This window comes from Aotus nancymaae, unplaced genomic scaffold (assembly GCF_030222135.1).
Source record: "Aotus nancymaae isolate 86718 unplaced genomic scaffold, 86718_ANA_hifiasm-v0.15.2.pri h1tg000108l, whole genome shotgun sequence".
Lineage (NCBI taxonomy): Eukaryota > Metazoa > Chordata > Mammalia > Primates > Aotidae > Aotus > Aotus nancymaae.
The window spans coordinates 2,985,298-3,009,723 of record NW_026988523.1 but is presented as its reverse complement, the minus strand read 5'-3'; the positions used below and the strand labels follow the sequence as shown (position 1 = coordinate 3,009,723).

Here is a 24,426-nt window from a genome sequence, read left to right as displayed (position 1 = left end):
AGAAAGTGTTTTATCGATTCAAATGCAAAACTTTTCACATTTTATCACATTAGGAATTGGGGTCTGCCTTGCTCTCTATAACAGCAGTATAATTGATAGCATTTTTTTTCTCTCTTGGAAGTAGCAAAATAATTGAACATCATGTATTCAATTAAATGTGATATTTGCTGGACATCTACAGTTAACTAGGCACTTTGTATAGCATCTTGCATGATATAACCTTATGAGGTGTATGTCTCCCCCATTTTAGTAGCAATCATAATAGCTAACAGCATTTAGTATTTACTATATACACGGCAGAAGAGCTTTACATATGTTAACATTAAATATTCATAACTACCCTATACAACTCCAAAAAGTTGATTGATTTGCTCCCAACCACATTTCTAACCTTGAACTAGAATTTGAAGACTTAAAAAGCTTTACACTCTTTCATCACCCAGTGGTCTCAACTCTATCAATGCCCATTTTTATCACAAATATTTCTTAGCACCCTCTAATTATGCTAGAGTGAAAGTCATAAACATTTACATACAATATTAAAAAGTATATCCCTGGTTTATATATAATTATATATGTGACATTCACAACTGTAAGATAAAGAAAGTAATTTATAATCAAATAATTTATATCTCATCAGATACATGCACAGGTGTAGCTACACAGAGGACATGCAGTAGCCAGATGCTTGTACCTAGAACAGGGGTCCCTGAAGCCTGGGCTGTGGACCAGTACTAGTCTGTGGTCTGTTAGAAACTGGGCTGCACAGCAGGAGGTGAGTGGTAGGCAACTGAGTTTTACTGCCTGAGCTCTGTCTGCTGTCAGATCAGCACTGGCATTAGATTCTCACAGGAGTGCAAACTACTGTGAACTGCACATGTGAGGGATCTAGGTTGTGCACTCCTTGTGAGAATCTAATGCCTGATGATCTGAGGTGGAACGGTTTCATCCTGAAACCAACCCCCTGCCCAGCCCTTCATGAAAAAATTATCTTCCACGAAACTGGTCCCTGGTGCCAAAAGGGTTGTGGACCACTAACCTAGAGTATCATTACTGAAAACGCTCCACAGCTACAATTCCAGACCTACATGCTAGGTAAGGTAGAACAAATTGGCCTTGACGGCTAGATTGGGGAATTGAGGTACAAATAATTGGATAGAGGCTCATAACACAATAATCAGTTTTCAATGATTTTGAGACAAATAGGTATCTCTCAATTCTCCGAGAGGAATTAGACTTTTAATGAGGTGTCATGCAGCAGGTCCATTAAGGAGCAGCACAGACACAGCCTCTGACCAGGGGCTCAGGACACAATTTCGGTTCCTAGGGAGAGGGTCCAACAAGTGCAGAAAGGATCAAAACAGAAGCCCAGAAATGGGAGCTAGATAATTCGGGGCACTAAAGATAAATTTGGGGTTATCAAACAGCCCAAAGGAAACACATCTATCCAAGTCAGCTGGCAGCAAAAGGGACTTGAGACACAAATTACAGCTATAAATCCAGAAAAGGGTACATAGCTTTCTCACGTAACAGTGTAATTTAATCACGTAAGGGGTATGATACCTTGGATGAAAATTCAATTTCTCTATCTGTAAAACAAAGTCCCTACCAGAGTTCTTTGAAGATTAAGAGTTAAGCATTTATCATGATTCCTATGTAGAAGTGGAAATTATTGTTTTTAATAGTTCTTACTATGTAGTCACCCTGTTTTCTGAACCTGATAGGAAGTCCTGCTCACTTTTGCTAAAAATGGCATTTGTGTTGTGCTCACTTCAGCAGCACATACACTAAAAATGGCGTTTGTGCCTTTACAGTATGCAAGTCTCAGTTCAGAACTTGAAGAAACCACTAAGTTCTAAACTCTCCTCTGCCCACCATTAATCTCCACTCCCTCCCATTCCGTTCACTTCCCCACTCCCCACCTCCACATTCCTAAATTGTCTCTTTTGGAAGCTTTGGTTGCAGATTATTTAGGATGAAGAAGAGTGAATCTTGCAAATTTGCTTCTAAAACCCAGTCACCTATGTGCTGTGTTCTGCCTTTAAACTGCCCATTTCTCAGATGTGCCTGTACTCTAAGTTCCAGTTTTTATGTCCCACAGATGACATTCTGTCCATGGTTCAGAAACTCATGGAAATGTCTCTGTGCTGACTAAGAGCTGTGACTTCTCCGTGTCCATTGCAATGCCAGTGACACATCTGCTGTAGGGTCTGTGGGGTAGGTAAGTTTGTCAGCGTGTCATCTGGAGAATGAGCTATTTGAGAGGAGCAAACCTATCTTCACTTTTCAATCCCCTCCATTGTGTTTTCTTCGGGTATTTACCAAATGGTAATTTGAGAAAGTGTAATAGCAAGGAAACCCTGATTTCATGAACTTGATTCTTTGCCTCCTCTTCAGCCAGAATATTTTAAAAACTTTTCACACCATGTTTACGATGGCATTGTGTTTGCTGATCATAAGGCTTTTCTTTGGGTAAAAGTACACATTTAAAATTGTTATCATAGCTAGTGCAGCCCAGCAGAGAAGTTGCTCTGTGCTTTGTAAGAATCCTTTATTGCAGTCCAGGGATGCAGCTTCTAATCAGCCAGGATGGTTGGGGGAAACCATAGCACATTTATGACCACTAGATATCCAATTTCTGCCTTTTCAAGGAATTAAAATTCAGATAGCCCTTAAAAGGAGTTTCATCATCTACATGGGAGATTATCTAACAAAAATGCTTTTCTGTTTGAAAGAAACTATGTAAAAATTACAATGACAAAGAACAATTTTATAACTTAAATATTACCTAACTTAAATATCACTAAATAAAGTGGGTCATTTTACCCCTCACAGAGCAAGTTGAGTAGCAATGTGTATATATCAGGGATACTGTAGCTCTCCTTTTCCATTTACTGATGGGATGGAAAAAGTGGGTATGAAGGCTTGCCTTGGGCAGTAAAGTTGACCCTTGAACAACATGGGGACAGGGGTTCCCACGTCCATGCAGTTAAAAAATCTACATACAACTTTTGACTCCTCGAAAACTTAACTACTAATAGCATACTGTTGACCTGAAGCCTTATGGATAACATAAACAGTCAACTAACACATATTTTGTATGTTATGCATACTATAGATTGTATTCTTATAATAAAGTAAGCTAGGAGAAGAAAAGGTTAAAAAAATAGGAGGAAGAGAAAATATATTTACTATTCACTAAGTGGAAGTGGATCATCATAAAGGTCTTCGTGCTTGTCATCTTCAAGTAGACTTAACATCTTTGAGTAGACTCGGCCGGGAGGAGGAAGAATAGGGGTTGATCTTACTGTCTCAGAGGTGGCAGAAGTAGAAGAAAATCCACATACTGCATATAACTGACTATGTAATTCAAATCCATGTTGTTCAAGGGTCAGTTGTATCTATTTTAAGCCTTTACAATGTACTCAGTCTCATGAAACCCCAACAGCCTTGGCTGTGCTGCTGCTGGACTGTGTGGTTCACAGTGCAAAGAGAAAGATGCTCCTTCCTCCAGGAGGATTTAGCCCCATGATAGGGGGAACGGTGGGGTAAGTCAAACAAAATCTGTTTTTAGCCACACTTGCCCTTTCAACTCTTCTTAGTCATCCTGTGGCTTAGTACTACAAACTTCCACAGCCTTCCAACTGATAAGATATAGGAAAATAGGCAAAAAGTAATCAACATTAAAAAAAAAAAACTATGTAACATACATCACATGTACAAAGGGGGCTATAAGATATGGGTTTTTCTTCTCACAAAAGATTTCATGCTCACAACAGCCATTCCATTGAGGACATCCAGCATGGCAAACTGGAATAAGGTTTTAGTAATCTCATCGGGCAGTAGATTGTTAAAGAAAAAATGGTTCAATATTACTTGTTAAAGCATGGTAAGGCAGGCTTTATTCAGTACCATTGAGAGGTAAGGGACCGTGGCAATGGGATTTTGCAGTAGGGGAGAGAAATTGGGCTTAACTGCAGAGTATGGACAAGTGGGAATTTATAGCCAAGGAGCAAGGTGGGGGTCAGTGGATGCAAAAATAGTAACAGGAAACATCACGGGTAAGGAAGATTCTAACCTAACAGAACCTAACAGAATTCTTGCTGAAGACAAGCCAGACATTCCCAGGGAGGGAGATAATGACCTTTGAGGTAGGGATTCTTGCTAAACGGACTTAGCAGAGTTCTTTACTAAAACTGGATTTTATGAGAAAGTCCACAGATGGGCATAAGAGAAAGTCCAGAGCCTAACTAAATTTGGCCAAGGAAAGAATCTGTCAAGGTGAATGCAGAGTTTGAACTGGAGATTAGGGCTAAAGAAGCAAGGATTCCTGTGTGAGCCTCCCACCACTGCACACTGCACCCTGCAGTGAAAGCTTCCAAATGAGCACTGAAGTCAGATGGCTGCTGAAATCCGTCCCTATCGCCTCATTCAAGAGTCTTAGAGGTTCTCTGCCTGTCTCGGCTACATTGCTGCAGTGGCAGCATAATTCTGAAAGCCTCCAAACGTAATCCTGTTAGCCACACAGTATCCGTGTAGCTCTAGTAATGTTCAAAGCCTCCTCTCAAACCTCCAGCAGGTCCCCACCGGTAAATTTCTACTCCTGGTCTCAGTAGAGTGGTCATGGATCATTCAACCTGCTTAGTCACCTCTCAGATCTTTGTAAGGCTACAGAGGAGAAATCAATATGCTTTACAATGTGTAGACAATGAATTTGTCCACTGCGAGATCCTGAAAATTTTGTTCAAAGAGATAAATAAGTTCTATTCTGTCATGTCTGGCCAAGACTTGTCCAGATTCTCTTTCTGTGTGTCTAAAATGTTCTAGAGCTCAAAATTCTTCTAAATCTCTGCTATTTTAGGATAAATAACTTCTAGTGAATTTCTTTAAACTGGATGTTGCACTTATTTTAAATTGCAAGAAAAAAGTATTCAGGGTGTGGAAATTTTTTTTTTTAAGAGAGAATTTGTGCGGAAAGGTAGGCTATTACCTAGAAATTCAGAACACATCCAGTCAGCGCAGTGGCACAGCATATTCTCATTAACCAATCTCTCTGCCAGCTTTTTTTATTATCATTGCTATTCTACCCTCTTTGTGTTTTAAAAGTCTTCAGAGGGAGACATATTTTTAATGATTTGCTTTTCTTTCCTAAGCTTTCCACAGATTAAACTCTGCATCCTGTTTGCTTTGCTATGTTCAAACTTCTCAAGGATTTTTACAATGAGAATCAAAAAGATTCTTGCTTCATGGAAAATATCTGAGAGATGCATTTTCTAGGAAGGGTGGTGCAGGCATTTTTAATATTCTGTATTTTAGTTCCTTTAACAGGAAATGCATTCAAGCCTGTATTTTAAATATTAAAATAACCACTCATTTAACTTTGTGACTAGCTTTCATTTTCCCAAAGTGGGAAAAAATATTATTTATGTAACGTCCCTCAAAATACTTCAGAACCTCTTGTGTCTTATCTCCTAACATAGTTTAACATAAACAGAAACAGCCTTAGAGTTGAAATCATTAGAGATTCTTAAGCTTCTGGTAATTTTAATTAGTTTGCTAACATATATTACCATCATATAGATATTTTACTCAATTGCTTAAAAAGGAATGGCAAAACGAAATATAAAAAACTGAATGTAAATTATTTTGCCCATAATTGATCTAAAGAAACATGATGGATGAGCCCAGTATTTGATTACATTGATATGGACAGGAGACAGGGAAATACAGGTTCCCTGGCAAAGGCCCCACCCTGAAGCCTGGAAACCCAGGGCCCTAAGTGAGAAGAGGCATTCCTGTTTTTTGCACCCAAATAGTTTCCTTCTGGCCTGCCATGCCCCTTATTATATACTATATAAATCCCAAACCCCAGGCTCCGAGGGAGACAGGCAGACAAACAGCAGAATGGCATGGCAGAGAAGGAGAGAAGAGGAGCATCTGAATGTTGAGAGGAGTTCAGCTGGGGACGACTGGAGAGGAGATTGGCTACTGGAGCGCCAAACTCAGGGGAATATCATCTTCCCACGCCATTCCCCTTTCAGCTCCCCATCCATCCCACTGAGACCCACCTCCACCACTCAATAAAACTCCCACATTGATCCTTCAAGTCCACGTGTGACCTGATTCTTCCTGGATGCCAGACAAGGACCTGGGTACCAAGAGGAAACTGAACTGGTTAACACTTAAGCTGTCTGCAGACAGCAAAGCTGAAAGAGGAGCACACTGTAACACACGCCTACTTGGTTTCAGGGGTTGCAGACACCCACCCCTAGCCAGTACCATGGGGTCAGAGCTCAAAGCGCTCGGCCAGCTCCTGCACCTTCCCACCTGTGTGCTCCTTCTCCTTTAAGGGGTTTGAGCTCATGGTGGCCCAGCAGAGAGCCACACCCTTGTTGCACATCCTGCAAGGGGACCAGGGAACTCTCCCATCTCAATATGTACACAGAGTTTTTATTTCTCTGGGGCATTTTAGTAAGAGGAAGAATTGAGGCCCTCCCAGGTGCCACTTTCTACAAGTCAGTCCCTTTGTGTTTATCTTTCTCCAATACTGACAGATAAAACAGAATTATGCCTTACACTAAAACTCAAACACATTCTCATCCCATCAGAAATGCACTGAGGACTTACTATAAGTAGTCAAGGTAATTTCCATTTTCAATTATTCCTGTAAAAAAAATTACCACTTATAAGAAAGTTTACTCCTGTGTTGTACAGTAACTCAACGCACTTCCATTTCCACTTCATTTCTCCTGGATCTCCTATAAAAAGCTGTGTGACGAACAGAAGAGCCCCTGGGTATATTTGTGTTCCGTGTGCCCCTTTTACTGTGACTTGTGTGTTTCCTTTCTTAACCAAGGGACTTTGTCAAATTTAATTTATGAAGGGTTGGAGATTAACTAACAGGAAACAGAACAATAGATAACTGACAGCTTTGGACTCAAGCCTCCCCAGAAAAAGAGAAATATATTCAAGCAAGCAAGCAAGCAAACAGACAAACAAAATGGGATGGAAGGGAGAGGAAAGAGATGAAGAATGATAGAGAAACACATGTGGCACTGCATTAATTAAAATTTAGAGCCGTAGAAAGAGTGCTGGGGAAAAGAAACATGGTAGAGCCCAAGGAAGAAGACCAGGCAATCAGGGAGTCAAGAAGTTGCCTTCAATTCACACAATACTTGTGAACTTTTAAACAAGTGACTGTGGGAGATTGCTGGTGACTCATGGTGGTGGAGACAATCGAGAAACAGGGTTGGCAAGAGTGCAAGGAGAGGCCCTTAATGGCAGCCCCAGTGACCTTGCTGCACCCTACGTTTGATCTCATTGGAGTTTGGGATTGTGGAACAACACTGCTGAACTTTATACGTAGAATAATCCACACCCCTGTTTGCTTGAGACAGTGTTGAAGTAGGCATCTGATTTAACATTCTAGCACTCTTAAAAGTGTATTGATTATGGCCAGGCATGGTGGCTCATGGCTGAGATCCCAGCAATTTGGAGGACCTTGGTGGGAGGATCTCTCTAGCCCAGGAGTTCAAGACCAGCCTGGGCAACATAGGGCGACCTGTCTCTACAAAAATTAAAAAGTTAGCTGGGCATGGTGGCACACACCTGTGGTCTCAGCTATGTGGGAGGCTGAGGTGGGAGGATTGCTTGAACCTGTGAGTTCAAACCTGCAGTGAACCATGGTCATGCCACTCCATTCCAGCGAGTGAGAACCTGTCTCAAAAAATGATAATGTATTGATTATGGTCACCTTGTATATTCCAATTCTGTAACACTTTTTTTTTTCTTTTTTGAGATGGTGTATCGCTCTGTTGCCAGGCTGGAGTGCAGTGGCACCATCTCGGCTCACTGCAACCTCCACCTCCTGGAATCAAGTGATTCTTCTGCCTCAGCCCTGCCAAGTGGCTGGGACTATAGGCGCGTGCCACCATGCCCAGCTAATTTTTGTATTTTTAGTAGACACAGGGTTTCACCATGTAGGCCAGTATGGAACACTATTCTTAATCTTATAATTTTATGGATTGTGTCATTATTTTAAAACAATCACTCAATTAATAAATACTAACTTCAAATCATGTGTCAAGCACTGGGTTTGAAAATGGAATCTAAAGTTAAAATGATACATTCTGTGCTTTAGGGGAACTTTCAGTCTAGGGTGGAAATACACAAATGAACCTCTTGTGAGAATGTTTTAGATACTGTTCAGGTTTCTGGGGTCATCTTTTTGATTTATACAGTTAGACTATATCCCTGTGATAGGATGTATATGGAAGAAAGCGGAAGAGCAAGAGGATGGGTGGATACTTCTCAGTATAAAGCATCTCCTGGCGACTTAGTAGATTTTCAAGTGGAAGTAAAACTTAGAAAGTTGATCAAAGATCTAGGAAATCTTGCTTCTTTTTTGACTCTGAACTTCAAGAATTAAGACAGTTCCTGACAGTGAGAACAGATGGTCTCTGTCAACTGTAGGCAGGCAATGGGGGACCAAAGGCTAAAGATGAGCAACGTAAATCTCATAAGAAGAATGTTAGGAGAACACCCTTTTCAATAAGAGCCTCCCTTCCATTGCCAACCCCAAAGGCCAGCGATTTTTTTTTATTAGGGGAAATGACTAGTTTCCTTAATAACATATATATGAAAAACAACTAATATGAAAAAGACTAAAATAAATAATGACAGGTCAACTGGGACAGTGCCAAGATAGAGGAGAAATTCCTTTGGCCGGTGAGAGACAACTTCTCAGAAGAGGTAACACTTGATCTTAGACCTACATGTAAGCAGATTTTAATCAGACTAATAGGGGAGTGGGATTGGAAGGGTGGCGAGCTGAGTGCTTAATAGGCAGAAGGACTGGCCGGGCGCGGTGGCTCAAGCCTGTAATCCCAGCACTTTGGGAGGCCGAGGCGGGTGGATCACGAGGTCGAGAGATCGAGACCATCCTGGTCAACATTGTGAAACCCCGTCTCTATTAATACAAAAAAATTAGCTGGGCACGGTGGTGCGTGCCTGTAATCCCAGCTACTCAGGAGGCTGAGGCAGGAGAATTGCCTGAACCCAGGAGGCGGAGGTTGCGGTGAGCCGAGATCGCGCCATTGCACTCCAGCCTGGGTAACAAGAGCGAGACTCCGTCTCAAAAAAAAAAAAAAAAAAAAAAAAATAGGCAGAAGGACTAGTCTGTGAAAAAGCACTGAATTTTGAGACCACATGAATTCATTCATTCATAAATTAATGAATTGCGCCCAGGAGTTCAGTATGTATTGGGCACCTGCTATGTGCCAAGCATATTTCAAGGTGCTGGGTTCTAGGAGGAAAGTCTGCATTTCTAGTTGGTCCCACATGATCCTGATGCTTCTAGATAATGAATAAGTAGCAAAGCTACAAATCACTGAACTGTATTACCTCAGCCAGATATAAAGCTGGCTCAGTGGCTAATGAAAGACCTTCCAATTCTTTATTTTTCCTGTGTCAATGAAAAAAGCCAAACTCTATAAAATATTTAAAGAGGTTTACTATAAGCCAAATATGAGTGATCAAGGTCTGAGGCAGAGTCTCATGAGCTCCTGAAAACATATGCCCAGGGTGCTTGGGTTACAGCTTGATCTTATACATTTTAGGGGAACAGAAGTTACAGGTGGATATCAATCAACACATATAAGATATACATTGATTCGATCCAGAAAGGTGGGATAACTTGAAGGAGTGGGGCTTTTAAGTCATAGGTGGACTCAAAGACTTTCTGATTGGCAATTGGTTGAAAGAGTTGAGTTATTATCCAAAGACCTGGAATCAGTAGAAACTAATGTCTGGGTTAAGATAAGCGTTGTGGAGCCCAGGGGTCTTATTATGTTGATGAAGCCTCTAGATAGCAGCTTCAGAGACAATAAATGGGAAATGTCTCTTATTAGATCTTAAAAGATGCTAGCCTCTTAGTTAAATCTCTCCTGGATCAGTAAAAGTCTTGGAAAGGGGAGGAGATTCACTATAGAATGTCAGTTTTCCCAAGAGACAGCTTTGCAGGGCCATTTCAAAATATATCAAAGAAATATATTTTGGGATAAAACACCTTGATTTCTTCTGGGGCCCTGCTATCTGCGCATTGGTATCTTATTGCTACAGAGTCTGGCTTGTCAGTCGTAAGATCTGCATCTTAATGTCAATGCTGACTTTAATGAGGCATGTCCGGTTCCCCACCCATCCCCCATCCTGACCTAAACTAGTTTTTCAGGTTCACTGTGGTATTACTTTGGCTGAGAGAAGGGGTCCATTCAGTTGGTTAAGGAGCTTACAATTTTATTTTTGATTTATACCTGCTAAAATTTGCCATCAAAAATTTCACCTTACCAATCTAAGTTACATGTTCTATAGACACTTGTAAAAACTGGCATTCTTTTAAAACAGTCTGTCACAGTTTCGTAGTTTAGTTTATATGTTATTGAGAAAGAATTTTTTTTTAAGTTTGGTCTTTGAAAATGTGCATACACCCTTGGTTGAAGGAAAATACTGCTCTTCCTGCCAGTTAAGCCCATCTCTGAGCATAAACCCTTAGATTTCACTTATCACACATAATGATCAATCTATGAAGTGTTTGTTTCTTGTAAGCAAGTGACTGTGATGTATTTGAGGTGGAATTTAGGCTCATATTAGTCTATCAGATTGAGGGGCTGGTAAATTTACAAAACTCTCAGAGAAACTAATGGGAACCTTACAGGCCTGAATATTCTCGTGGTCTTCTTCACTCCAGAATGTTGTGACTTTCTGTTGTTTCTTAATCACTAAGCACATCTCAGAAAGAGCAACACAAAGCAAAGATGCGTATCCAAGAAAAGGAGAGGTACTGTCATGCTGCGAAAGGCCATCGGAACAGAAGTCAAATGGACCCAAGTCCTAGACCCGACTCTTGCCCTTCAGAACTGTGCACATGCCTTCATCAAGTTGTCAGAGGCATAAGAACCAGAACAACTCCATCTTGAATAGGAGCCGGGAAAAATGAGGCTGAAATCTACTGGGCTGTGTTATAAGTAAAATTTCGATGCCACAAAAGAAATAGCACTCGAAGATAAGTCCTCTTAGCAAGGCAGTTTACTTCTACAGAAGGGTGCAGCGTATGGATGGAGCAATGGTGGCCGCATGCTTGGACAAGCGGAGAAGGGGTACTTATGACTGATGGCGGTCGTTCCTACTGCTGCGTCGTTACCCTATTGGCTAGGGTTAGACCGCACAAGCTAGACTAATCCCAACTAGCTACTTTAAAGAGAGCAGGAGTCTGAGCTGGAGTGGCAGGGTGGGTGTTTTGGGGGGGAAGGACGGTTACGGGTGGGTTAGAGCAGGTAGCCAGGGGTGACCTAGGTCAAAGAAAGTGACCAGAGCAGGTGACTGGAGCAGGTAACTGGGATGAGTCAGGATGGAGCCGGGCTGGATGAACAGATGCAAACTACTGATTAGAACTGGTGGAGAAGGTTGTTTACGGTAATTACAAGGAAGTTAAACTTTAAAATAGAGAATTAAAGAATAAGAGAACTAAACATACTGACATACTGATTCTTTGAAGTGAAACTTGAGGTTCACTATAACGGATGCATTTCCAGACAGGTAAGCCATTCTAAGACACAGGAGGAGATAGGAGGTTGGCACAAGATACAGATCATAAAGACCTTGCTGATACAAGTTGCAGTAAAGAAGCTGGCTAAATCCTACCAAAACCAAGATGGCCACAAGAGTGATCTCTGATCGTCCTCACTGCTACACTCCCACCAGAGCCATGACAGTTTATAAATGCCATGGCAACATCAGGAAGTTACCCTATGTGGTCTAAAAAGAGGAGGCATGAATGATCCCTGTCTCGTTTAGCATATCATCAAGAAATAACCACAAAAATGGGCAATCAGCATCCCTCAGGCCTACTCTCTCCATGCAGTAGCCATTCTTTTATTCCTTTACTTTCTTAATAAACTTGCTTTCACTTTGCACTGCGGACTCAATTCCTCCTTGTGCGAGATCCAAAAACCCTCTCTTGGGCTCTGGATTGGGACCCTTTCCTGTAACATATATCTTTCTTCTCTGTCCTGTAACAAAGATCTCTTCAACAAAATGTGGATAATACTTATTCTGTTTACAGCATTGAGTTATAAGTTTCAAATGTAATATTGTACCTTAAAGTTTCATATAAAGCTAGGACACTGGTCTTATTTAAAACCAACTTTTTTTTTTTTGAGACAGAGTCTCGCTGTGTCACCCAGGCTGGAGTGCAATGGGGCAATCTCGGCCCACTGCAACCTCCACCTCCTGGGTTCAAGCAATTCTCTTGCCTCAGCCTCCCGAGTAGTTGGGACTACAGGCGCATGCCACAATGCCCAGCTAATTTTTGTATTTTTAGTAGAGACGGGGTTTCATCATGTTGGCCAGGCTGGTCTCCAACTCCTGAACTAAGGTGATCCATCCCCCTCAGCCTCCAAAAGTGCTGGGATTACAGGCATGAGCCACTGTGTGCCTGGCCAAAACCACCATTCTTGTCTCATATTTCCTTTTAGTTTCCCTGTTTGACTAAAACAAACTATTCTAATGCTAACACTGCTAATATTTAGTTAACTCCTTCCTTTGTTTATCGCTCACTAATGGAGGATTGCCCCAATTCATCTTGCCTAATGCTAATCCATTCAATCTCTGTCACCAGATGACATTATTCACAGCACATCAATTTCAGCCCTGTCTTCCTGATTAAAATCTCTAACAGCTTCCCACTTTCAAAGGCGGTGGTCTTCAAAGTAGGAATACAAGACATCTCATTGTAATGCAGAAAGAAAATACTAGATCATATATTTGTATTTGTTTTTAAATTAAAAAATAAGAAAATCTTGATTTATTTTCCATGATATAAGACACACCATGGGGTTAGTACAATCTCCTAATACTCTGCCGACATAACTGCCTCTGTCTTTATTTATTTGCCTCAGGACCATAAGGACCATGTCCATAGGGAAGAGGGCTCTTGATGTCTTTATTTTAACACAGGAAAAGTAGGGTCATCATGGAAGACTTTCCAAGAGAAATATTGAGACGGGCTTGCAATAACACTGATTACTCCAAGGGCAGCCCACCCCCAATTTCTGGGAAAAGGCCCAAGTACCTGAGAAAAGGATGAGTATTTTAAAACATTTCTTCTTTACCCACAAAATTTTCACTGGCTCTCCATTATCTCAAGGATAAAACTCAAATCACTTAGCATTCAAAATGTCTCTTAAACTAGCCAAAGTTACCATTCCCATCCTATTTCCAGACACTGCCACAGCTATTCCTCCTAAAACAATCTCTGTCTTCATCATCAAAGGTATCCCTGAAGGAACCCCATTATACCTCCTTGGGCTTCCATTTCCTCTTGGTTTTTACCATTTCTCCTTTTTATTTTAGGACTACCTTAAGCCCTACATCTGTGAAGTCTACTCTAACCATCTCATCTACTCTGGATACTTTTTCCTTTGAACTTTTCTGTAATGTAGCTGTATTTTACTACCTAATAAAAAGTTTTACAGTCAGTATGACTGTACAATGTATCATCCAAACTAGGAAATTTCTGAGAGTAAAATGAAGCAGTTTTAATAATTTTGCCTGGACAGCAGGTGTAAACTGGACTGCTCTGGGTGAACAGGTCAGGTGTTCCTGATTGCAATCCTTACTACACTCCCAAGGAAATTCTAAAGTCAGGAACATGTATCTTAATCTCTTTGAGTAGCTGGTGCTTTATCTATAATAGAAGCTTAGTAAACATAAATGGATGGCTTAATTGGTGTGTGGAAATATTCAGAACCACCAGATTTGGTAATATTTATATCATCATTAACATCTGTTTACATGCAAGAAATCGAGATTGAGAAAAACCATAATAATAAAGCCTCTAATAAAGAAAGAACAAAACATTGAAGCAAAGCGTAGAAATAGCCCTCAGACAGCCGTTGGATTCTCAAATCTTACTCCAAAGTTAGTGAAAGGATAAAAGTTGTGAAAAGCTGATCAGTGGAAACTTGAGTTTATTTTGATTACATTTTATGCGGGGCTCTCTTGAACTGGCTGTATTTCCGGGAGACTACGGGGCAGCTACAGTGAACCTCATGTCGGTCCAGCAGAAACAAACACATGATGCAGGGGTTCTGCACCCCTTTCCCCCCAACCCCGATTAGTCAGTTTTGTCTGGAGTGAACCATCCAAGCATGTTTTTTACTACCATTTTTCAGGAGACATTTCCCACATTCTAAACAAAGGAAGTCTGGCCTTTTCTCCATGACGTTCCTTTATGGTTATTTTATGCTGAATCACAGTGCAATGCCTTACTGTGCACCAGTGCTTCCCTTAAGGCCCCACACTCCTTGCTGGGTATTGGCAGTGCTTCCAGTCGGTACCACTAGTCCTGGCATCTCTTACCAAGCACCGCCATTTGCCACAGGGCGCAGCTCCAAGACGCCAAGTTTGTTCTGATGTAAAGTGCAAACAGAAACTTCTCTTGCTTCCTTTTTTAGATCACATTCTATTTGTATAAAAAGTCTTTCAGATGTTTTAAATATTTTTCTCTTTTTTTCTGCTAAGCACCCACCTTCATCCCCTCTGGTCTCTGTTATGTGTTCATTGCAGATCTGGGCCAGGATAAAAAACTGGGAAAAAGACATGTACTCTAATTACAAAAATACCTCCGTTCCATCACTGAAGTACTTACGTCAGAGTCAAGATCTTTCAAGAGGATGGATTAGTTCTGTATCAGGTAGAATTGTCAGATAAGATACAAATATTTCAGTAGACATACTACAAAAGTATTTGTTGTTTATCTGAAATTCAAATTTACCTGTGTATCCTGGATTTATATTTACTAATTCTGATAAACCTACTCCTAGACTTAGTCTCTCACAGAGATTATTTTTGCTCAGTCTTTCACAAAAATTATTTTTGTGGGGAGGATCCAAGATGGCCGAATAGGAACAGCTCTGGAGTGCAGTTCCCAGCGAGAACAGCACAGAGGGTGAGTGCTCACTGCATTTCCAAACAAGTTTTTATCGCCCACAGACCAGGAGATTCCTGGGCCGAAGAGCACCATGAGTTTCCAGCGCAGTTTCAGCTGGTGCCTGGTCGGTGCACAGAAACTCACACAAGTCTGGGCGGCCATTTCGACTGGCACCTGAAATGCCTGGGAGACAGAGCTGGCCATTCAACTGAAAGGGAGGGGGCTGAGATAGGGAGCCAGGCAATCTGGCTCAGCGGGTACCACCCCCACAAAACAAGCAATCTGAAACGCTCTGGATTGAGAATTTTGCAACAAGCCAGCTGGACCCAGTACGGTTCAGCTCATTTCGGGGAAGGGTGTCCCCCCACTACTGAGGCAGTTCACACAGCAGCTAGGCCGAGCCTGCGGCAGCTCAGCAACACATCTGCTGGCAGACTGTGACTAGACTACTCCATATGGGGAAGGGCATCTATGAAAAAAGGCAGCAGCACAACAGGAACTTATAAATAAAGCCAACCTTCCTAGGACAGAGTACCTGGGAAAAGGGGTGGTTATGAGTTCAGCTGCAGCAGACTTAAAGGTACCTGCCCAGCAGCTCTGCATGGAACAATGGAGTTCCCAGCACAGCACTTGAGCTCCTGTGAGGGACAGACTGTCTCCTCAAGCAGCTCCCCGACACCCGTATCAGCAAACAGACACCTGATAAAGGAGAGCTCAGGCCGATATCTGGCGGGTACCCTTCTGGGATGAGGATAGCAGAGGAAGAAACCGGCGGCAATCCTTGCTGCTCTGCAGCCCCTGCGGGTGATCCCCAGGTGAGGGGGGTCTGGAGTGGACTTCCAGCAGTCCCGCAGCAGAGGGGCCTGACTCTTAGAAGGAAAACTAAGATGCAGAAAGAAATAGCTTCAACATCAACAAAAAGGAAGTCCACTCAGAGACCCCATCTGAAAGTCACCAACTACAAAGACCACAGGTAGATAAGTGGCTAAGATGGGAAGAAACCATCACAAAAAGGAGGAAAACACCAAAAACCAGAAAGCCTCTCCTCCTTCCAGGGATCACAACTCCTCACTAGCTAGGGATCAAAGATGGATGGAGAGTGAATCTGATGAATTGACAGAAACAGGCTTCAGAAGGTGGGTAATGACAAATTTCTCAGAGCTAAAAGAACACGAGCTAACCCAATGCAAAGAAACTAGGAATCTTGAAAAAAGGTTAGATGAGTTGTTAATGAGAATAAACAGCTTAGAGAAGAATATAAACGACTTGATGGAGCTGAAAAACACAGCATGAGAACTTCGTGAAGCATACACAAGTTTCCATAGATGAATTGACCAAGCAGAAGAAAGGATATCAGAGATTGAAGATCAACTCAATGAAATAAAATGAGAAGGCAAGAATAGAGAAAAAAAGAGTAAAAAGAAAATGAACAAAGCCTCGAAGAAATATGGGATTATGTGAAAAGACCTAATCTACGTTTGATAGGTGTACCTGAATGTGATGGAGAGAATCAATCCAAGCTGGAAAACACTCTTCAAGATATTATCCAGGAGAACTTCCTCAACCTAGCAAGGTATGCCACCATTAAAGTCCAGGAAATACAGAGAACACCACAAAGATATTCCTCAAGAAGAGCAACCCCAAGGCACATAATTGTCAGATTCACCAGGGTTAAAATGAAAGAAAAAATGCTAAGGGCAGCCAGAGAGAAAGGTCAGGTTACCCACAAAGGGAAGTCCATCAGACTCACAGAGGATCTCTCCACAGAAACTCTACAGGCCATAAAACAGTGGGGGCCAATATTCAACATCCTTAAAGAAAAGAACTTTCAACCTAGAATTTCATATCCAGCCAAACTAAGCTTCATAAGTAAAGGAGAAATAAAATCCTTTATGAACAAGCAATTGATGAGAGATTTCATCACCACCAGGCCTGCCTTACAAGAGCACCTGAAAAAAGCACTAAACAAGGAAAGGAACAACCAGGACCAGCCACTCCAAAAAGGTACCAAATGGTAAAGACCATCGACACAATGAAGAAAATATGTCAACTAACAGACAAAACATCCAGCTAGCATCAAAATGGCAGGATCAAATTCACAAATAACAATATTAACCTTAAATGTAAATGGACTAAATGCCCCAATCAAAAGACACAGACTGGCAAATTGGATAAAAAGTGAAAACCCATCAGTGTGCTGTATTCAGGAAACCCATCTCACATGCAAGGACACACATAGGCTCAAAATAAAGTGATGGAGGAAGATTTATCAAGCAAATGGAGAGCAAAAGAAAAGCAGGAGTTGCAATCCTTGTCTCTGATAAAATGAACTTTAAACCAATAAAGATCAAAAGAGACAAGGAAGGGCATTACATAATGGTAAAAGGATCAATGCATCAAGAAGAACTAACAATCCTAAATATATACGCACCCAGTACAGGAGCACCCAGGTATGTAAAGCAACTTCTTAATGACCTACAAAGAGACTTACACTCCCACACAATAATAGTGGGAGACTTTAACACTCCACTGTCAATATTAGACAGATCAACGAGACACAAAATTAATCAGGATATCCAGGACTTGAACTCAGATCTGGACCAAGCAGACCTAATAGACATCTACAGAAATCTCCACCTCAAATCCACAGAATATACATTCTGCTCAGCACCACATCACACCTACTCTAAAATTGACCATATAATTGGAAGTAAATCACTCCTCAGCAAATGCAAAAGAATGGAAATCATAACAAACAGTCTCTCAGACCACATTGCAATCAAATTAGAGCTCAGAATTAATAAACTAACTCAGAATGGCCCAGCTTCATGGAAACTGAACAACTGCCTCCTGAATGTCGACTGGATAAACAATGAAATGAAGGCAGAAATAAAGATGTTCTTTGAAACCAACAAAAACGGACACACAACATACCAGAATCTCTGAGACACATTTAAAGCAGTGTCTAGAAGGAAATTTATAGCAATAAATGCCCACGAGAAGCGAGGAAAGATCTGAAATTGACACCCTATCATCAAAATTGAAAGAGCTAGAGGAGCAAGATCAAAAACCTCAAAAGCTAGCAGAAGACAAGAAATAACTAAGATCAGAGCAGAACTGAAGGAGATAGAGACACAAAAAATCCTTCAAAAAAAATCAAAAAATCTAGGCACTGGTTGTTTGAAAAGATCAACAAAATAGACAGACTGCTAGCCAGATTAATAAAAAAGACAAGAGAGAAGAATCACATAGATGCAATGAAAAATGATAAAGGGGATATCACCACTGACTCCACAGAAACACAAATTACAATCAGAGATTACTACAAACAACTCTATACATATCCAGTAAACCTGGAAGAAATGGATAAATTCCTGGACACTTGTACCCTCCCAAGCCCAAACCAGGAAGAAGTTGAAACCTTGAACAGACCAATAACAAGGGCTGAAGTTGAGGCAGCAATTAATAGCCTACCAACGAAAAAAAGCCCAAGTCCCGGTGAGTTCACAGCTGAATTCTACCAGACAAACAAAGAGGAGCTGGTACCACTCCTGAAACTATTCCAAACAATACAAAAACAATCCAAACCCTCCCAAATCATTTTATGAGACCAACATCATCCTGATACCAAAACCCGGCAGAGACTCAACAAAAAAAGAAAACTTCAGGCCAATATCCATGATGAACATAGATACAAAAATCTTCAATAAACTACTGGCAAATTGATTGCAATAGCACATCAAAAAGCTTATCCATCACGATCAAGTAGGCTTCATTCTGGGGATGCAAGGTTGGTTCAACCTACACAAGTCTATAAATGTAATCCACCACATAAACAGAACCAAAGACAAAAACCACATGATTATCTCAACAGATGTAGAGAAGGCCTTCAACAAAATTCAACAGCGCTTTATGCTAAAAACTCTCAATAAACTAGGTATTGAAGGAACATATCTCAAAATAATAAAAGCTATTTACGACAAACCTACAGCCAATATCATACTGAATGGACAAAAACTGGAAGCATTTCCTTTGAAATCTGGCACTAGACATGCCCTCTCTCACCATTTCTATTCAATACTATATTGAATAGTATTGAGCAAGTATGAAAGAAAAAAAATAAAGGGTATTCAATTAGGAAAAGAGAAAGTCAAATTGTCTCTATTTGCAGATGACATGATTGCATATTTAGAAGACCCTATCATCTCAGCCCAAAATCTCCTTAAATTGATAAGCAACTTCAGCAAAGTCTCAGGATACAATATCAATGTGCAGAAATCAAAAGCATTTCTATACACCAATAACAGACAAACAGAGAGCCAAATCAAGAGCAAACTCCTATACACAATTGCTACAAAGAGAATAAAATACCTAGGAATACAACTAACAAAGGATGTAAAGGACCTCTTCAAGGAGAACTACAAACCACTGCTCAAGGAAATAAGAGAGGACACAAACAAATGGAGAAACATTCCATGCTCATAGTTAGGAAGAATCAATATTGTGAAAATGGCCATACTGCCCAAAGTAATTTATAGATTCAACGCTATCCCCATCAAGCTACCAATGACCTTATTCACAGAACTGGAAAAAAACCACCTTAAACTTCATGTGGAACCAAAAGAGAGCCCACATAGTCAAGACAATCCTAAGCAAAGAGAACAAAGCTGGAGGCATCACGCTACATGATTTCAAACCACACTACGAAGCTACAGTAATCAAAACAGCATGGTACTGATACCAAAACAGAGATATAGATCAATGGAACAGAAAGAGGCCTCGGAGGCAATGCCACACATCTACAACCATCTGATCTTTGACAAACCTGACAAAAACAAACAATGGGGAAAGGATTCCCTGTTTAATAAATGGTGTTGGGAAAACTGGCTAGCCATGTGCAGCAAGCAGAAACTGGACCCCTTCCTGACACCTTACACTAAAATTAACTCCATATGGATTAAAGACTTAAACATAAGACCTAACACCATAAAAACCCTAGAAGAAAACCTAGGCAAAACCATTCAGGACATAGGCATAGGCAAGGACTTCATGACTAAAACACCAAAAGCTTTGGCAACCAAAGCTAAAATAGACAAATGGGACCTAATCAAATTCCAGAGCTTCTGTACGGCAAAAGAAACGGTCATTAGAGTGATCCAGCAACCAACAGAATGGGAAAAAATATTTGCAATCTGTCCATCTGACGTAGGGCTAATATCCAGAATATACAAAGAACTAAAGTAGATTTACAAGAAAAAAACAAACAAACCCCATCCAAAAGTGGGAGAAGGATATGAACAGACACTTTTCAAAAGAAGACATATATAAGGCCAACAAACATATGAAAAAATGCTCATCATCACTGATTATTAGAGAAATGCAAATCAAAACCACATTGAGATACCACCTCATTCCAGTTAGAATGGTGATCATTAAAAAATCTGGAGACAACAGATGCTGGAGAGAATGTGGAGAAATAAGAACACTTTTACACTGTTGGTGGGAGTGTAAATTAGTTAAACCATTGTGGAAGACAGTGTGGCGATTCCTCAAGGATCTAGACATGGAAATTCCATTTGACCCAGCAATCCCATTACTGGGTATAAACCCAAAGGATTAGAAATCATTCTATATAAAGACACATGCACATGTATGTTTACAATAGCAAAGACCTGGAACCAACCCAAATGCCTATCGATGATAGACTGGACAAGGAAAATGTGGCACATATACACCCTGGAATACCATGCAGCCATAACAAATGATGAGTTCATGTCCTTTGTAGGGACTTGGATGAATCTGGAAACCATCATTCTCAGCAAACTGACACAAGAACAGAAAATCAAACACCGCATGTTCTCACTCATCGGTGGGTGTTGAACAATGAGAACACATGGACACAGGGAGGGGAGCATCACACACTGGGGTCTGTTGGGGGGGTCCAAGGGAGGGACAGTGGGAGGGTGGGGAGGTTGGGGAGGGATAACATGGGGAGAAATGCCAGATGTAGGTGACAGTGTGATGGACGCAGCAAATCATATTGTCATGTGTGTGCCTATGCAACAATCCTACATGATCTGCACGTGTACCCCAGAATCTAAAGTACAATTAAAAAAAAATTATTTTTGGTGGGTTCAGCTAAGAGTCAAGCCAAAAGTTCAACTATATTTGGTTATACCAGTGCAAATGTTTGTCCAGTTTCCTGGATGATAGATCAACTGATATAAAGGGGGCAGCCTAGAAGTACAAAGAATTACACAGAACAGTCAGATCGGAAATGGAATATGCCCCATGTTGGGAACAAAATCATTTTTATCCTAGTAAAAGAACTGACCACTTAATGTCTTAAGTGATCATTTCCTGCCATTATTCATTGAATAGGAAAATGCAGTATACCTTCAAACCCCTAAAGGAGCCTGAGATTGGAAGAGCATATAAAAGAAGTAAAAAGAAAGCCAGGCCAGTGCCCTGGAAACAGACAGAGGAACAGAAGGAGAGACTGACAGTATCAAATGCTGTAGGTTGGCTGAGTAAGATGAATGCCAGTGTATTTGACAATGTGCAGGTCAAGGGTCATATTAATAAAGGGCAGTTTTACAGCCAGGCATGGTGGCTCACCCCTGTAATCCCAGCACTTTGAGGGGCCAAGGTGGGTGGATCACTTGAGGTCAGGAGTTTAAGACCAGCCTGGACAACATGGTAAAACCCCGTCTTTACTAAAAACACGAAACAGCCTGGGAGCAGTGGCTCACGCCTGTAATCCCAGCACTTTGGGAGGCCGAGGCAGGCAGATCATTTGAGGTCAGGAGTTCCAGACCAGCCTGAACAACATGGTGAAATCCAGTCTCTATTAAAAATACAAATAAAATTATCCTGGCATGGCAGTGCATGCCTGTAGTTTCAGCTACTTGGGAGGCTGAGGCAGGAGAATCGCTTGAACCCAGGAGGCGGAGGTTTCCGGTGAGCCAAGATTGCACCGCTGCAGTCTAGCCTGGGCAACAGAGTGACACTTTGTCTTGAGAAAGCAAAAACAAAACCCAAAACAATTTGCCAGGTGTGGTGGTGCACTCACATAATTCCAGCTATTCAGGAGGCTGAGGCAGGAGGATCCCTTGAACCTGTGAGGTGGAGGTTGCAGTGAGCAGAGTTCATGCCACTGCACTCCAGCCTAGGCAACAGAGTGAGACTCCATCTCAAAAAAAAAAAAAAAAAAAAAAAGGCAGTTTTTGTTGAGCAATTGGAGTGACAATGATAAATGATATAAGTGATTATGTTCAAAAGAAATGAGGGAGGGGACCTGGGGACAGAAATCACATGCAACAAGTGTTGGATACAATGAGTTCTAAATTTCTTTTCAAAGAATCAGTATGTCAGTATGTTCAGTTCTTTGTCCTCCATTTTAAAGTTTAACTTACTTGTAGTTTCAGTAAACGTTTTCCACCAGGTCTAATCAGTAGTTCACATCTGTTCCCCTGGTCCCCTGCTCCATCCTGACTCATCCTGGTCACCTGCTCCATCCTGACTCATCCCATCACCTGCTTTGACCTGAGTCACTGGTCACGTGCTCTGACCTGAGTCACCTTTAGTTACCTGTTCCATAGCCGTTTTCCCCATAAACCGCTCACCACACCACTCTGGCTCATACCCTGCTCTCTTTAAAATAACCAATCGGAATTAGCTTAGACTGTGTGGTCTAACACTAGCCAACAGGGGAATGACACAGCAGTAGGGGCTGTGTCATGAATAAGAACCTCTTCCCTTCCTGTTCAGGTGTGCACTCACCATTGCTCCATCCATGAGATGCATCCTTCTATAGATGTAAATTGCCTTGCTGCAAGAATTTACATTTGAGTGCTATTTCTTTTGCGGCATCGAAATTTTACATATAACGCCAGTTCGAGTAATTTATCAGTAAAAAAAGTAGAGAGCTGAAGTGACAACTGGAAGGGTAAGAGGAACCTGGAGAATGATTTCTTAAACTGGGGAACAACATAGAACACAGCCTGTGTGTGTGGTGATGGACTGATCCTGCAGAAAAAGAAGACTTTTTTTTTCTTTAGGAGCTACTCTATTAACTGAAAAAAAAAAAAGAAGACTGGATGGAAGAAAATGAAAGAGAACGAGAGAATTGCTAGAGCAATGGCCTTGAGTTGGTAAGAGCTGATAGTATTCAAAACTGAAGTGGAAGGGTTAGCTTTAGATAGAAGCATAGATATGCAATAAATCCAGGGTAATGAGAGGAAATTCTAAATATATGGTACAGGGGTAGATAAGGCAGTAGGAGTTTGTTGAAGCTTCTTCTGATGGCTTCTATTTTCTCAGAGAAATAGGTAACAACGTCATCAGTTAAAAATGAGGGTAGGGGAAGAGATGATAGAGGTATGAAGAGAGAGGGAATGGTATGGAGCAGTCACATGAATGGAATTTGGGATATGTAGTATGACTGACAGCCGGGAATGAAGGGCTTGCTTGAAGTTAGAATTCTAGGTTGCGCGGTGGCTCACACCTGTAATCCCAACACTTTGGGAGGTTGAGGTGGGTGGATCACAGGGTCAGGAGTTCAAGATCAACCTGACCAAGATGGTGAAATCCCATCTCTGCTAAAAATACAAAAAAATTAGCCAGGCGTGGTGGCGGACACCTGTAACCCCAGCTACTCGAGAGGCTGAGGCAGAGAATTGCTTCAGCTCGGGAGGTGGAGGTTGCAGTGAGCTGAGATCACTGTCTTTTTTATGAATCTGGCTAGTGGCCTATTTTGTTGATCTTTTCAAAAAAAACAGATCCTGGATTTATTGATTTTTTTGAAGGTTTTTTTTTGTGTCTCATCTCCTTCAGTTCTGCTCTGATCTTAGTTATTTCTTGTCTTCTGCTGGCTTTTGAGTTTTTTTTTTTTTGATCTTGCTCCTCCATCTCTTTCAATTTTGATGATAGGGTGTCAATTTTAGATCTTTCCTTTTTTCTCATGTGGGCATTTATTGCTATAAATTTCCCTCAAGACACTGCTTTAAATGTGTCCCACAGATTCAGGTACATTGTGTATTCGTTCTCATTGGTTTCAAAGAACATCTTAATTTCTGCCTTCATTTCATTGTGTATCCAGTCAACATTCAAGAGCCACGTGTTCAGTTTCCATGAAGTTGTGTGGTTCTGAGTGAGTTTCTTAATCCTGAGTTCCAATTTTATTGCACTGTGGTCTGAGACACTGTTTGTTATGATGTCCGTTCTTTTGCATTTGCTGAGGAGTGATTTACTTCCAATTATGTGGTCAGTTTTAGAGTAGGTGAGATGTGGTGCTGAGCAGAATGTATATTCTGTGGATTTGGGGTGGAGAGTTCTGTAGATGTCTATTAGGTTTGGTTTGTCTAGATCTGAGTTCAAGTCCTGGATATCCTGGTTAATTTTGTGTCTTGTTGATCTGTCTAATATTGATAGTGGAGTGT

The 24,426-nt window shown here is 41.1% G+C and overlaps 1 protein-coding gene across 1 annotated transcript in view; it reads right to left on the bottom strand.

The window, feature by feature from the left end:
- FIRRM (FIGNL1 interacting regulator of recombination and mitosis) overlaps positions 1 to 24,426 on the bottom strand; it is a 158,587-nt gene that overhangs the window by 100,136 nt on the left and 34,025 nt on the right. The gene's annotated exons all lie outside the window — the stretch shown is intronic.